At 38.8% G+C, this 17,728-nt stretch overlaps 1 non-coding gene across 1 annotated transcript; it reads left to right on the forward strand.

Annotated features, from left to right (window-relative positions):
- Nucleotides 1–3,826: 3,826 nt before the first annotated feature.
- Nucleotides 3,827–3,900, forward strand: trnai-aau (transfer RNA isoleucine (anticodon AAU)). The gene has a single exon. It is a non-coding gene; the product is annotated as a tRNA-Ile (tRNA).
- Nucleotides 3,901–17,728: the final 13,828 nt, after the last annotated feature.

Here is a 17,728-nt window from a genome sequence, read left to right on the forward strand (position 1 = left end):
TGTGCGGGCTGTTGTGGAGAGAGGATGTGTCTCCAGAGTCACATCCAGACCCACATATGGCCATCGCAACCAGAAAAGCACAGGTGAGGAAGGCAAGGCTTCTGAGAGCTACCAGCCAAGCAGGTGTGGACATGCACTTGAAGGACAGTGTTCACTACCAGTTCCGTGTACGCCTTTTTTTCTATCGTCACTTTGTATCAACTGGGAAGGAGCAACTGTCATTCACACCCAACAGGAATGCAGCTAGATGTGATCTTGAGAATTCTTGGCTATAGAATCGCCAAAAACTATCTTAAGCACTTTAGCACCATTCTAAGACAACCATTGACAATAATTACTCACCTTAATGAATTCTTTGTCTGCATCTTGGCTGCATCTGAGCTGGTGGTTGAAAAGCAGGGCCCGCAGCTGTCGGTTCTGGTGCTGGATGTCATACTGCTTAGCTGTCTGACAGGCACGCACAACTCGTAGGTCTGTTCAAGGTGGCACTTGTACACCTCAATTTCCATCGTAATTGTCCTGTACAACCATAAAAAATTTGAGAGAAGTTAAAAAACAGCAGAACGGTTTGTTACAACTGGAAAAAAATAAATAAGAAAATATTGTTTGTTGTTGTACATGAAAGTCAGAGAGCCATGAGGATAAGCCCTCTTGTCCAAAGTTCTGATCAGCAGTTATGACCTCCTAACACTGCAATCAAAATGCACGGGCAAAAGATGCATTACTGAAAAAACACTCTGCACATCTGGATTTCATGTCACCACAGTCAAAGTTGAAGGCTTTGTTCGGTGAAAAGAAAACAAATGTATCAAAGTTGATGTTATACTCAGTAAGAACTCAGTACAGTAAGAAACTGCAAAATACTCAGAAAACTCTGTGCATGAGTCAGTGGCTCAATAGTCCAACTAAAATCAGCCAGGACCACAGTTTAGTTGGGTTAAACATGAGTCAACTAAATCCTTAGTCAGAGAATGATATTCTGTCTTTGCTGCTTACATGATCAGCTTCTTTCAAATAGCCATGTAAACTTAGTTATTTAGGAATAATATCAAACTACATGTGGGCCATCAGATCCTGTTTGCCCTTGAAGACCCAATCACAATCTTTGCCCAAGTCCAGCACTGGACATGCATTACCTTGCACAGTTTCACAGCTCTGGCACTGCAATCAACAATGCATACGTCTTAACTAAGAAGGCAACAGTTCAAATGGAAAACCTACTTCCTCTCTGGGAGTGAAGGAAGCCAGCTGCTTGATCTTCAGTGTCTGGTTGAGTCTTGGATGCATCAAGCACAGGGACACCAGCTGATACCCCATGGTTGAGGTGCTCCATATATTGTGCAAGGATCGGTTCGTTATAATCACCATTCTGCATTTTTTAACAGCAGCAACAGCATAAAATGGTTCAGGTAAGGGTGCATCATTGGAAGACTTTCACTAAAATATGTCCTCACCATGTCTCAAATACAGCAATACCTCATAGAAGCCATTGTACTGCACACAGAATGGACAGTCTCAGCAGTTTCTGTTCTCATATGGAACCTCAGTGTTTTGATTACAGAACCAGCAATTCACAATGACATGAACTGGTTTCTTCCCATTGAATAGGGAGTTTATATATATAACTGAATTTGATCAAACTATAGCAATGATTGTGAGCAAGGAGCTTTCATTTTACAGCCTAAAAATGAAAGTGGCAAATAAATGTATGTTACAAATAAACCAAACTTGAAACGTTATATGAATAGCTTCATGTTGAATATAGTTTATCAGTTATTAAAAAAAACATTCTATTAATACAGAATGTTTATGAAAGTTAATTTAATCTAACTAACAATAAATGAACAGTCGAATATTGTAGTTCAAACAGTCCGATAGCTGTAGTAATGGCTTAACTCATTTTGCTTATTTAGAGAGAACGATAAATTTGAAAACCCACAGGTTTGTGAATTTGGGTCTCTAAATCATACAAAAGTAGGTTTTCTATTGCTGAACAGTTAGCTAGCTAACAAACTACCAGCACCTAAACGATCAAAGTTGAAAGCTGAACAATGAAATGGTTCCACAAGGAATGGTTTATAGCCCCGAGTTTGACACTCGCTGACCTCAACTGTTAGCTAGCTAACTAGCGTATCGCTGTGATAAAGCGATACAATCTTTAGCAATGAGGACATGAATAAAGTATCCTTTACAATTTTCACAATATTGTGAAATTTAATTTGCTGGCATTGGAGGTTATTAAATATTCACAATATCAATAATAATTCCTTGGCTCACAGAATCAGACATTACATTTTTGCTGTTATGGCAGCTGTTATAAAGATCATATTTATACAGAACCCTGTTCAGTTAGTGCTAGTATTGAGGAACCATTGCATAACTAATAGCGGTACAGAGACAGAAACATCATGTGTTCAGATGAATAACTGGATGCGTGTGAGACAGTCTGTGAGAGGTTTGCATTTGTGTGTTGCATGACTATGAGTGGGAAAACCATATAAAGGTAAAAACATTACCTCTGCAACAAGGATCTCTTCTATTTGAAGGAAAGGTTTAAGTTAGACACAGTCTCAACAGAGTAAGTTAAATCTGTCTGTGTTAAGACCAGTTGACATATCAGTGGTTTATCACTGATTATGTCTGCCACTGAGATACCACAAATTAAGCTTTCCAGATTCCAAGACATACAGTTGTGCAGTGTGAGCCATACATCAATTTGAAAACTTCAAAAGTCACGTAATGTGTGCATGGCATAAGCGTATTAGCAGGTCCCGAAAACATTTGCTATCAGAAAGGATTTCATCATAGAAAAAAACTACAAATTCTAGACTTGAGAATGTGAGCATCAATCCCACTAACACTCACATACTAAAAGAGCACTCTACCACTTGACCTAGTTCTCCTAGAGTGGGACTTGTTTGCAGATCAGACAAAAGCTGAAGACACAGTGGAATGGCAATTCTCTAGGAGATCATACCAAATCCTGCATCCACCCTAAATATTTCATCTAGCTGTGAAGTCAAAAAAGCTTATTCCTGAAATGACAGGAATAGTTCTTGCAGATTCTGATATGCTATGCAAACACTATAAAATGTGAGCTATGTTAGATCTGGCAGCCATTGGCTCTAACTGTCTCTTTTTATTGAGTTAAGCAATGCTTACAGAATAACTTTCTATGGCTTCAAATACTTCCAAGAATTAAACCTTGCAGAGCTCTGTAGCTAGACACATTGTCTCTGTAGGTTTGACATGTTCATTTGACAAACTAGCTAAAATAGCATCTTTTGGTTTGAATAAATTGCCCCTTAGACCCAGACAAAAAATTGCTCAAAATCTTTCTGCTTATTCATGCAGCAATGACACAGATTTCCAAAGAAAGAGGACGTATGGTTAAAGCTAGAAAAAAATGCCTACTCTGTGCTCAGGCAGAAAATCTGATATTTTAAATATGTCCCTAAAAGGTTTATATTCCTTGGCTCACAGAATCAGACATTACATTTTTGTTGTTATGGCAGATTTCATGGTGTAATAGACAGCACTATGTAACTCACAGCAATAAAGCTCAGTGGACTTTGCAATTGATGATTTCGTCACTGTGTACAACTGCACTGAATTGCTCTTTAACAAAAGCTTCTCCACATTTGCTTTTGAAGTTTAATTCAAAAGTTGGCTGCAGAATAACCATTTGTCAGAGGGAACAATAAGTGTCAACTTTCACCTATGCTCGGTCGAAAAAGTGGCCGTAATCTTGTTGACACCAAGTCTACAATTTCATGGAAAGGTTCCCTTCAGTGCTGCACCAAAAACTGCGAAATGAACGGAGAAAGGCCGATTAGCTCAGTTGGTCAGAGCGTGGTGCTAATAACGCCAAGGTCATGGTTTCGATTCCCATATGGGCCATGTGGGTTTTGTTTGATGAATGACCCCTTGTCAACAAACCACCTGTTTGAACTTGTGTTGCTTATAACATTGCTTGTAAATCACAATCTGCTAAGACATGTTCCAAGTACATGAGAGTGTGTTCTTGATTACAAAACTTTACCCATGGATTTGTGCTTGTTTACAAATCTTGGACAATGCAGAGAAAAGTATGAAATCAGAGGGACTCTGGCATTAGTGTAAGGCTCTCGATCGCTGTGTGAATAGGTCAAAGAAGCAATTCCAGAGGCATGCAGACAACCTGCATCCTCCCCATCAAATTATAGCCAGTTAGGTGTCTGGAAGTGCCAGGGAGTTCAAATCCTTTAGTCTGAAATGTGTTGGGATATGATTATGCCTGCCACTGAGGTCTGACAGCTCCACAGTTGCCTTGTGAAAAGAATACAGTATAGACCGGCACCCACATACATTACTGTACACATCAGAGATCAGCGCAGGAATATCAGTTTGTAAACCCGCCAAATCTGCCCCCACAGGCTCCCTGAGTTCTACTAATCGCTCCAACACCTTGTTTCAACCTCAGTTTCTTTTTTTTTTGAAGCGCATGAGGCAGCTTCAGCTATTTCCACAGGCAATCATATTAGATGTGCCATCAGTAACCAGACATGTGACTTTATTTTATTCCCCATTCTTCCATAAGAGAGGATTTCACACAGGCCAAATTTTCAGCTGTATGCGCCTGCAGGAATTTCACAACACCAAGTAGTGTAGACTTCAGAAATGTGTTGTCATCTATAAAATGGCAGGTCACAGCCAAGAAGGCATCCACATTAAGAGATGTCCACATGTCTGCTGACAAACTCATTGCAGGAATTTTCTGGACCTCAGCTTTGGCCTTCTCTTTCTCTTATTGACATTTGGCCTCAACCATGGCCTTTACAGTCTAAAGGGAAGGAAGAAAATAATTATATATATTTTTAATACTACTCTCATAATGTATCCATGTCACCACACATACCTTCCTAGTTAGGAGAATATAAGTTGAATCCAATTTTGCTACCAAGTCCCTGAAGCTTTTATCCTCAACTATGCTAAATGGCTGTGTGTCTCTAACTATCATGGGGACCAAAGCCTCATCTAGCTCTTCCTTTCTGGTCACTGCTTTGTAAAGATTAGATTATACTTTGTCACCAAAAAATATAGTACTCACCAATGAAATTCACTTTATAATCCAATCCAAACTGCAAATATATATATATATATGTATGTATATACAGTATATACACATTTTATATACATGTGCATAATAACGTTAACACCTTGTGACAACTGATAAATAAGCCAAATGACATTGGCAAGGGTGACAGTAGGAAAAACTCACTGGAATGGTGGAAGGGACTTGGAAGGTGTCAGACTCAAAAGGGAACTCATCCTCCTTCGGTTAACCCTGGATAAACCTGGCCAGAGATGAGTTGGGTAGAGGATGGCTGACAAATTGTAAGCATGAAAGATACACTACAGCATTCCTACACAAAGACATCATAGGAGATAGAAACAGAGCACAGTTCACCTGAATAGAACACCTGGGTAGAAATACAGTAACTCATTATTATAACAGTACAAAGAAATGAAATGTGGATCATCCAGGTGAGGTTCATCTGCTAATCTGCACATAAATATTGTTTGTGACAGTGCAGAATGTTGCAGGTAAATGGAGGGCAAGGTGCTGTCATTTTAAGCATTTTAAGGCAGGTCCAGGAAGGAGAAACCCCAGCAGGTAGGAAGAGTTAGTGGGGAGCACAGATAGCACAGCACTCCAGAATCATGTACTGGAGCATGGTGTGTCCACTGGGGGGAGGTGGGGTGGTTGGAAGAGCATAAAAGACTGTTGTTACTGCAAAGATTCATTTAGACCTTTCATTTGGACTGTTATTCTTTTTGTAGGGGGCGGGGGGGCATGTATTTAATGAAATAATAACGAAAAATTAATAGATTAATTCATACCAACTCAAATTTGCTGGTAAAGAAATAATTTGTAAGGTAAAAGTTATTTTAAGAGTGATGTTAAGGAATTTTTTAAAATGTTAATTATAATTTCATTAGAATAATTCTAACATCTACGGGATGATCTGAGGGTTAAAGAAAAAAGAGGTGGACCTTATGGGCAATAATGCAAAAGTCATTATTGTAGTACAAGACCCTTTGTTCTAGCTAAGTGATCTGCTGCATCTCAGTTTGAGTCATGTAGAATTCTAAAGACAGAAAGTCTTTATTCTGGCATAAAATAAAACTGAAGGGGGAAACATACTTTGAGTTAGTACCAGTAGTTATTGATTGTACACAAAGTCCAGTATGCATCCAAATGTAATCAAGAGATATCTGTTGGTAGCTGAACATCTCCAACTCGTACAATGCAATGTTTCTTCTTTGTGTCAAATGAACTTAACAATTCAAACATCCATAACTGGCCGTGTTTCTTGCCAACATACTGGTGTTTGGACTTATGGGATTACATGTCTGTTGCCTTCAATAGCTTAGTTGGTAGAGTGGAGGACTGTAGAATTTAAAACTGTTATCCTTAGTCTGTCAGTTAAAATCTGACTCAAAGGAAGTTTGTTTTTTCACATACAAGCTTCTTTTTTAAGTGAGCAAAAAGAGCGTCTCCTGACCAGGAATCAAGCCCAAGTCGCAGTGGTGAAAGTGTTGAATCCTAGCCACTCACCCACCAGCAATAAAGCTCAGATGCTTCTGACAAACATTTGTCAAATTCTGTATTCCTAGTATACTGACGATGTTTGTATGTATACTAGACTTGGTATGCATGAGCATTAGGAGGTCATAAAGAGAGGTATTCATATTTCTTTTTAATCCACATAAAAATTAAGTTTGAAAGAGAATCCTAGCCACTAGCTCACCAGGGATAAAGGTGACAGTTTCCTCTGACATGAACATGACCTACATTCATTGGTAACATTTTGAACGAAACCAGGCAAAAGTGTTTAGTCACTAGCTGAAATAGCTCAGCTGGGTGAGTGTTAGATTGAATATCAAAAGACTCCTAGTTCAGTCCTGGGTTTTGGTAGCTGTGCAAGACCAAGCTCCTTATCAAATTGTCCTCTTTTTAAGAATATTTCATAAACTTTTACATTCCTTTCTAAAAACGAATAAGACATTATTGTTTTTACGCTATTGTTAGAAGTCATAGTGTAATAGTGCTCTAGACTTTGAATTCAGTGATCCTACTTAAACTTTAGTGGAATTTGCACTTCCTTATGATATGTTTCCTCACTGCACAGAGAGCCATTTGAACATTGGCTTCTGTATAAACCCTTTTGAAATGTTTTTCATTAGTTGTCTACTGGCCAAACAACTGGACAAAGGAAGGGTAGGCGTCAGCTTGCATGTATGCTTGTGTTGGTATCCTGGTTCACACACTCCCTGTGTTTTCATGGAATGGGGCCTACCTCAGCTTCCTTTGGCTCATGGATGGGCTTTGTCCTACCAAAAAAGGTGATGCAAATAAGTCATCTGCTTACTAAAGTTCTTGAAAATCACACTCTGCGAAGAGGCATTGCATAATGCAAAAAAACCTTCAGAAACAATACACTCTAATGACAGCAACCAACATACTTAATACAGGAGTGACCTCAGGGGTGACCTCATCCAAAGGCCACAACAGGAACAACAGGCTTAAGAAGGGACACATGAAATGACCTCAAAACACAAAAGTGAGCAGGTAAGATGAGTTGATATGTGACTTCATTAATGTGCTTGGTAATTTCATATGGACCGATATACTTGGGACCTAACCTGCGACATGACCCCGGCTTGCGGAAGTCCTGTGTAGAGAGCCACACTCTGTCACCAGGTTGGTATATCGGGTTCTCCCCTCTGTGCCTGTCCGCAATTTCCTTATACATTCAGAGAGCTCATACAATACACTGATCTGTTTCCTCCCATACCCTTTCGCTCCGCTGCATCCACTCATCCACAGCGGGGAAACCAGCTGATATGGAAGTCCATGGGACATTTAAGGTTGATAACCTAAAATACAATAAAAAGGAGTCAAGCCAGTGGATGAACTAGTAAGTGAATTTTGGGCCATTTCTGCCAATAAGAGGAACTTGGACCGGTCTGATGGATTGTTCATATAAAAACAATGTAGGAATTGGCCATTTGACTGTGGATGTAAAACTAATAGCTACCCCGATGTGTTCAATATAGGAAGCCCAAACTCGAGATGTGAATTGACGTCCCCAATATGATATTATGTCCTCTGGGATGCCAAATATACGGAACACCTGGTTAAACAAGGCTTCCACAGTTTGGCAGGCTGTAGGCATACTCGGAAACACAATGAACCACACACCCCTGGAGAATCCATCAACTACAGTGAGGACAGAGAGGTCAGTAACGCAATCTAAGGTGATGTGAGACCAAGGACTTTCTGGTACGGGAAGAAGCATGAGCTTTCCTGTGGGTAGGGTCTTAGGCATCTTGCTTTGACTGCAAATTGAACATGAAGAAACATACTTATAAATATCGCTTGTCATAGCCCTGAACCAGCGAAGAATGAGCCCACTTCAACAGATGGTCACAGCACAAGGTAGGTAATGTTTTCCCGACAGACATTCCATTGGGATGACTGTGTCTTGTATGGCTTGTTTATTCCATCATCTATTTTATATACACTTGTCTATTTAATCATCTATTGTAACTTGGACTTGTCGTATCGTTGTGAAAGTACAGCTCCTACCACGATGTTAGCAGCATCAGCTTCCACGACAAATGGAATGGAAGGATCAGGATGTCGACGTATGCTAGCCGTGGTAAAAGCTTCTTTCAGTTTCCTGAAAGCTTGATCAGCCTCCTGATTCCAAAGTAGCTTGGTCATTGCTCCTTTCAGGAGGGCTGTGAAAGGAGCTGCAATGCTGCTAAAATTCCATATGAAGCATCAGTAAAAGTTTGCAAATCCCAAGAATCTCTGGAGTTTTTTAACTATAATAGTAATGGGCCACTGGAAGATGGCTTTGATCTTCTTATCATCCGTAGTGATTTCACCATGGCTGATCACGTATCCTAGAAAAGTTATAGTTGGAAGGTGGAACTCACATTTCTTTCCCTTTACAAACTCAATAAACTTTTACTCTTTACTACTCAATGCATAAAGCTGTCTGTGTTTGATGTGCTCTCATTTTCCCACCACATCCATTTAGCAGTACTTCTGAATAACCGAAATGGCTTAAAACAGCTGAGGGGATGTTTGAAACTGAGTGATAAGATGTTCAGCAATTTATATATGATAATACAAGGCAGTAAATTAAATTGGGCTGAACTGGACAATAGTACCTGGCATGAAAAGTATGTCGTAGAGAGAGTAACAAAAAACTCAACCTCTCACCTCGCGCTCTGAGATGTCTCCGTCACTGTCTGTAGTGTCCTCTAGGATACTGCTGCCCTCACTAAAGTGTGTCACCCTGACCGGGTCAAACATCTCTTGAACATAATAACTACACAATGGAAAATCAGCTTCAAGTGCTGCACTGAGCAAGAGTGCACTGTAAATGGCCAGATATAAATGACAATGTCAGTAGTAAATTTATATATGCAGTCATGGAACAGGACCTAGCTGTAGAGCACAGCTTTAAGGTGCATATTATGATGTGCTCTTACCAATCATCCTCCTGGCTGTGCACTATAAATAAACCACATGTATAATGCCTTGTAAACAATGGAACAAGGGAAATTTGAATTGTGACTACTCTGTTAAAGGGGCGGATAAGGCAACCCACCCAAACCCCCCCCGAAAGCTGTTCTGTTATCCCTAATTGCTATGCAATAGTCCTGTGATTAACTCAAAGGCTGGAGAAGTTTCCCCTTTCTCTACTTGAATCCTGAAGGCTGTTCGGTTCTGTCGCCCACAATCCATCCTGTGTAATTAAACATTCACATCACAACTCGACCCCGTGCAATAGGGCAAACTCACTCGGATGGGGGAAGGGATTACAGACTACCTGTACTGCTGCCGCAACTCTGCGGCCATTCCAACAACATCCAAATACATTCCAGCAACATCCTATTATAGGACACAGTGGGCTTAAGTACACCCATTTAATAGCATCTTGGACCTTCTTTGGCCTCCAGAACTGCAGCAATTCTTTCTGGCATAGTTTCCACTATGTGCTGAAAATACTCTGCAGGAATCTTGGTCCAATCTTCATAGGATATTTTCTCTCAAATTACATGGAGGGACTGACGTGTTCCAAACTGCCTGTTATACTCTTACAGCCGCTTTGAAATACAAAAAAAACATATTTATCTTCCACTCCACTCAAGGATGGCCACACTTGGAATTTCCCTTGGCACATTTAAAACATTGTGTGAGCCAGATAGCTTCTATTTTCAACCTTCCAATGCTCTGAGTATTAGTGTTCCATACATATGAGATGCTTCAACACGTCCATGCGTGTTGTAAAGAAACACAGTGTAAGTAGTATTAATGAAAGTGCATCTCTACCTCAAACTCACCAGTGTAACAATTACAGTTTGTGAAATCTAATTTTAAATGGCGATTAGCCTTCTTAACAAATCTCCAATAACAAATAAGCAGAACTCACCTTGTTAAGTGTTTGTGTTTGTTTGTGTGTGTGTGTGTGTGTGTGTGTGTGTGTGTGTGTGTGTGTGTGTGTGTGTGTGTGTGTGTGTGTGTGTGTGTAGTTTTAAGCATAGCAAGGCACTTCAGGGTTGCCAGGTGGAGCCTTCCTGAAGACCCTGATACTGAAACAGCATTAAAAGCTGCAATGGGACTGTAGTTGTATTTATCTGCTCTAATACAGCTTTGAACTATTGCACTCTTACATACAGTAAGTTTCTGTGTACCGGTGTACATTTCTGTGTACCTTTAGTAAATAAAGGGATTCTATTCTAATATTACAAGTGCTAGAAGTGCTGAAACTCCAAACAGTGAAGAAACCAGTGGAGCTTAATGACTGGTCAGATGTAAACAGGAGATCACATTAAGCAGTTGTGCAGTGTGAACATGACATCTGTCTTTTACAACAAAATCAGATTATTTTATTATTCTTTAAATGTCTTCATGGTCTAGCAACTCATAATGGCATTAGCACTTGAAAGCAAAAAAAAACAAAAAACCAACAGCAAAACAAAAACATCTCAAAACACACTTATTGCATTGAGTTCTGTTTAGATGACTTTTGATTTTATATTAACACATCTACTGTTATCTATTTACCTTTTCCTTTTATCATTATATATGTCATTTTATTTTTTATCCTTTGGGCAATTAGTCTCTTCTCAATGCGTTTTATTTTTTGTGTGCAGAGAGAAGGGGTAAGAAGATGCATATACAGAGGTCTGGACTAGCCGTGCTGTCAAAGGTTAGGGGAAATGAAATAAATAAATGTTCCAAAATGTTTTTTAAATAGTTTAGTATCCAACATTTTAAATTCTAACATTTATGGTTACCCCCAGCAGTGATCAGTGGTAGCTCAGTGGTTAAGATACTTGACATGTAGTCAGAAGCTTACCAGTTCCAGCCCTACTGCTGCCAAGTTGCCACTGTTGGTTCGCTGAGCAAGGCCCTTAACCCTCAATTGCTCAAGATATACTCACTCGTAAGTCACTTTGGATATAAGTATCAGGTAAATGTATGATTGTGTTTTTTATAATCTTGTACACATAAATGTCATATTCAACCAGAATATGTAAAACACACTGTCAAATCGTGTTTATAAAAATACGTTTTAGTTTTAATTAATTTCTGTAACTTCATGTCACTTATGTTGATATGGTTGTTGGCTCAGACAACAATGGCCACAAGAGGGAGACAAAGAGCTTCTCTAGTAATCAATGAAAACAGGAATACCCTGTAACTGTATGCTATACTATTCTTTTATTTTATATTTTTCCTTGATGTCCACTTACAATGTTTGCAAGGCTTTATGTTCCAAAAAAAATCATAATCTATTTTACACAAATATTTTCCAACCTGTTTATCTTGTAGAATTAAATAGGACATGTATTACATGACGAATAAAGAATTCTGCGCTGCATACACTTAGACATTGGTAATATAACTTGCAGTTATATAACTTCTAGTGAAAATCCTTGAAGCAGTCAACACCATCATCTGAGTGAGCTCCATTTAACCCTCTGAAGTTAAACAAAGAATTGCAGCTAAATGTGTGAACATTATCACATGTGTCACTTCATAACAAGTTAAGCTTCATAATAGGTCACGAAGTCAAGAAAATTCATACCTAAGCATTACTTTGTTTGATATGTTTATGGATGTATTTGGGTATAACCAGGTCATTTGCCTGTTTTTATGTATTGATCTGTATTGCTCCAAAAAACTACTCACGTCTTCCAATGTTCTTGATCCCCACTTCTAAGAAATAGTAAATGGACTAATCCTAGTTGTGGATAAGTATAAGACTAAACAGCTGTGAACTAATTCCACACGAGGGGAGTCATCACTGGAAAGGTGTTCTGGTGCGAGGCGTGCAGTGGTCCCTGTCCTGCGAACACAGAGAGACACAGAGGCGAGATACCAGTTAAAAAGGTTTGAGAAAGTACATCCTCCACTGACAAGATTCTGTTGTTTAAATGTAAATGGAACAGGTCTGCTCCTTCTCTCAGCCAATATAGAAACAGCAAACTGCACTACAACAAGTACACAAGGTGTAATGAACTTGCTATGAGAATGATCTCAGTAAGTAACTCAAAAAGGAAAGGAGCTTCTCCTTCCTGTTTTCTTTGTTCTCTTCTTGTTAGTGTTTGTATTTGCTCTTTCAAAACACTCCTGCACTCATTCCTCACACTAAAACATGAACCTGGTGTTGTTTACACAGTGACTTGGTGTGAGGCATCTGATCCATGATTTCCCCCTGGGGTCACAGGTCTCGTTTGTCGCCTTTTTTTTCTCCTTAAGACAAAAACAAATTAAAATAAGAGCAGAAAAACTGAGCAGAAATAAACAACTATTAAAATTCTAGATGCACTGTGGAATGTTCAGAGAAAAACAAGACACTCCAGTGCCTATTGTATTTAATATGTGGTATTTAACTGTCAATATGGGGACATTACGACAAGGGAGTGGGCTCAGCTGACCTGTCTATGATTTTATTATTATTATTATTTTTAATCCTAGTCTTTGATTAAGTTAAGGAATTTTTCTTTCAAAGAAAAGAAAAGGAATGGAACATCTGAAACACAAACAGAAAAATAGGTATGCATTTATCTAATAAACTGATGACTACGATTAGGTGAGACAAGTTTTAGGATATAATAATAAGTGTATAATTTCCATCACACTTTTCACCTGAGTCTCCTGTGTTTCTGAATAAAATAAAGTGATATAACACAAGCAGTTATACAATTTCCGAAAGGTATATTATTTAGAAATAAAGAAGAACTTGGTTATTATTTGGTTATTAGGACACATGAGGAAAGCATTTTAGTTGCATTCATTTAGCCAAAAACATCCATGACTGAAACAAGCTTCCTGTCACCACTGACCACCCTCCTAGCGTTCATGTCTCCACGGTTTCCGTCTAGTGTCTTTATTTTGATTTACTCCCTTGTTGTGGTTCCATTCCTTCGTTTCGTTTTCTGCACCCCTCATAATTTGCACTTGTGTCTGGCTTAATGCTCATTTGACCATGTTTTTAAGCCCTGTTTTAGTTTAGTCTTGTTACTATTTATTGTAAGTCCAGCTGCTGTTTGTTAATCGAGGCTTCCGTGCATGTGAATATAAGCCTGAATGTTTATCCTCGCCCCAATGTTATAGCCTGCATCCCTGGTTTGTCTTCGTGCACTTTTCTTTACTTTAATTTATCATGAATTCTCGGACTTTCCATGTTAATAATTTGACCCTGGACTTTGGATTTGCCCCTAATAAATCTCACTCTTTTCCACACACTGCTCATCGTTACACTTCCCCAACCTACTATATTTACATTAAAACTCCGTCAACAGCAGTCTTTAGCGTTGAGGTTTTTTTTTTTAATCTGCGTAAAATTACATAATTTCTGCTGTTTCAGAAGTGAAGGATTTGCGCGCTCTAAATTTTCATCATGCCAATGCACAGAGGTTTTGGTATGGAGATTTTATCCCGATCTATAGGAGCAGGTGTGATGGACTATAAAGTTGACGAGAAAGAAACCATCCGTTTTGCCGCCGTTTATGTCCATAGATGCTGCTATTACCAAAACTAGTACTGCGCTGATTCTTAGAGGACGGTTGATTTGACCGGATGCCGCAGCAGTACGGCCGACTACTCCTGATCATAGCGTATTCATGACAACTCAGCCCTTTTTACGACTGAGGTGCTCACACGACAACGTGTGATCTTGCACCTTTTATGTGTTTTAAGAATAACGCTCAGTGTTTTAAAGTGCAGCAGCCAATTTTCCTCTAAGGCGTTACTAAGCTCTGTGAGCAGAGTAATTTCTCCCATTGTGTTGAAATGAACAGGTGTCTGTTATTAGTTCAAGCATTGTATGTTCTTTGAAAGGCTCTATATAAATGTAACTTTGCTCATTCAGTCATATCTTGTGTTCTGTCAAGGACATTTTTTTGAAAACAAACAGCAAAAAGCCTGACTTTCTTGCTGATTTTATTTCTCTTACTGGCTGCCTGGTTCACTGATCACTGCCTGTCCTTGGCAGGATGGATATTGTGTGTCTCTGAAAATGTATTAATATTATTAGTATGTGCCTAACGCTCCTCTCTATTCCAAAGCTGACCCGATTTCCATAATTCTCGTATTGCATAAGACATTTATTTCCATTATATGTTTTAGCAATCAGGTGGTCATTTTTCTTTTCAACAGTTATTGGCGGGATCCAATAGATCCAAAGTCAAACGAGTACGCACATCATGTGTTGAACCCATCCATAGTATTTTTCTGCTTATCTAATATGCCAATATTTGCTTGTAACCATCCCACCAAGTCCTAAGAACACCCAAACCTAAATGCTTAGTAACTACAGTAAAGCTTGTGTCAGTGTCTTAATTTATATTCTGCATTAGTTCATCAAATGGTTATTTATTGAGAGTGAGTCTGTATTTTGTATTTGAAAAAAAAAAAAAACTGTCAGCATTAAGCAGCTTTGTTGTCTGGTTTGAAGGCTGTGGTTGTGCTATTTTTCTGGCCTTTCTGGTCAACTAATTTCTGTACCCAGTCATTCCATCAAGGGAGGTGTGTTGCTATTGAAATGTCTAAATTCCTTCATCTAGGGAATTCATGACATACATTAGAATTACATTTATTATAGCTGCAGGTGGCAATTAAAGGGTCCAATCATTTTATCACATCTGCACAACTTGGTTGCTGATGACATGCCATATTAAGTTCACCAGCCTTTGTGGTTGGTTTTGACATTTTGTTTCCAGGAATGTTGTATTTTGAAACCAATCTCTCAATTTTCTCTGCTGAATTGCTTTATATAAACATTATTTTTCTGATTCGACATGATTAAGAAATATAGTTCCCCCACAAGGTCAGTTCACCCCAAATGTACTTGCATTCACAGTATGTTCATATACACCATTGAAGTTTGGTGATAATCTAACACTCTATGGCTAAGTTTTAGCCTATTAATAAAAATCCTGCTCTTGGGGATTGATAGTTAAATACACATATTTTTGATCATTATTTACAAGAAGATCTGCATTTTTTACATTTAAAAGGTATCTCTAGATCAAAAGGTCACTGACTTGTTTGAAAGGTGCATTTGCCCAACTAATTTAGGTATCAAAAATCAGGCTAAAAAAAGATTTACAAAACGTATTGAACTTTTTTAATGAAATAGTTACAAAGTATTGCACTGTATAAACTGCATTTCTCATGCACAATTGGTACACAATGGGATTGACTCATTTTTCTTTTTTTAAATACCTTTTCATATGTCAGAGGGGCTGTTGGCAAAAATGTCCTATAATTGCCATGCTAGCTCAAAGTCCATAAATCAATACTCATGTCAAGTTTCATAAGAATTACTCAAAGAAGTCTTAATTTTTTTTCAGCTGTTTTGAATGAATCAGTACACCTTGGAAGGATTGATAGGTATGTAGGGGCCATATACCATACAAATATCAACATGTTTCAGTCTCATCAATATTTTGATACCAAATTTGTGAAGATTGGAGAAAGGTCCTACGACTAGTGTGTTACAGTTCATCAGCAACATAAAAAGTAGTAGGATATTTAAATTTAAAGTAATTTCTACAAGAATCAACGTTATAGCAGTCCACTGAAGCCAGTTCTATGATTAGCCAATTACTTGAAAAACATTAGCCAATGTTTGAGTCATCCTTAGGAATCCTTCAGCTTGCTTACAGAAGCAGTATGCAAAATTTCATCTTGATCAGAAGAGCAGTCGTTGAGAAAGTTATTTGCAATATTATAATGCCCCATATTGACAAAACTGCTACATTTGGTAAGCTACCTCAAAGTCAATACTGGTATAAGTCTTTTAAATTTCATGAAATCTGAACATGTCCTTCAGGAGTGACAGCTAGTTAAAGTTAAAGTTAAAGCCTGACCTTTGTACTACTAATTTGTACTACTAATATTAGACTGGAATAGGACAACTGTATTTTTTATGTCAGGTTTTTGTTTAAATAATTATTGAGATTCAGACTCTTGCAAATATTTTGACACCAATTTCACTCAGATTGTGTGAAAATCCTAGGACAGGTTTGAAATTAGCAAAAAGAAATTAAAAAACAAACAAACAAAAAAGTGAAATCTAATGGGCAGAGCCTATCTGAATTCACGAGAAGCCAAGGAAGAATAAAATAAAAAATAAATAATATTATTTCTATATTCACCTCTGTCTTTTCTTTTGAACATCTGCAAATGTTAAATATAGTTTTGTCTGCAGTTCATAAAGGAAAAAGCAAAAATACATTAGAGTCAGAACTTGTTTCTTTGTCACACAGTTTTATTATTTTTTTTGAATTATTGCATTGTCTTTTAGCACACGTTGGCAAATGTGTCCATCCTCTTGTCGACTGTCCTTGGACTTGTCCTCGGCCTCACACAGCCAGGTGAAAAAGGCTGTCACGGAATTGAGGGCCACACCTTTGCCTCTTGTTGTGCTTGGACAGCAGCTGCTGGTGCACCTTCCTCTGCTCCTCCTGCTCCTCAAGTTTGGCCTCCTTATGAATCTGCTCAATGGTCTTGGGCCCGTGGTCAGCTCGCCGCGACACCCAGTTATTCTAGAAAAGCAAAATCAGCAGATGCATACTTTTGCATCACCATGCGCTGGAATGGCAAACACAAACACAGGCAGAGTCTCTAACCAGTCGCAGGTCAATGACGTCCTGGAGCAGGAACCGAATGCGTGAAGAACCCCTCCTCTCCTTCACTGTCTTTTCTATATATTTAAAGTAATGATCCATTTTTGGCTGAGAGAGAGAGAGAGAGAGAGAGAGAGAGAGAGTGTAAGAGAAACGTCGACAAATTTCAGATATTCTTCACCTTTCGATTCGATCAGGTGTGCTCTCAGCTGAACTCATGTCGCAAGACGTTTATGACTCTTATGTAAACCCTGCTGCCTTGCACGTTGGTCAGTGCTGTAAAGCAGTTCACTGCCACTGTGGGTGTAGCTGTGCTGTCATCAGCTGCGCTTGGCTTTGGGGAATCCAGGGTGCAGCAGCAGGAGGCGGCAAACGTGGAGGAGGCTGTGAGAGCAAAACCTTCTAACAGCTGACCAGTCCTCAATAAAAGCCTTTCATTTTGTCAGCTGTAGTAGGAGCAGAGCTAACAACCACACTAACAACTTCACTAAACAACATGAACTTGGACACTTTCAAAATC

This window comes from Electrophorus electricus, unplaced genomic scaffold (genome assembly GCF_041902795.1).
Source record: "Electrophorus electricus isolate QZ-2024a unplaced genomic scaffold, ASM4190279v1 Scaffold54, whole genome shotgun sequence".
Lineage (NCBI taxonomy): Eukaryota > Metazoa > Chordata > Actinopteri > Gymnotiformes > Gymnotidae > Electrophorus > Electrophorus electricus.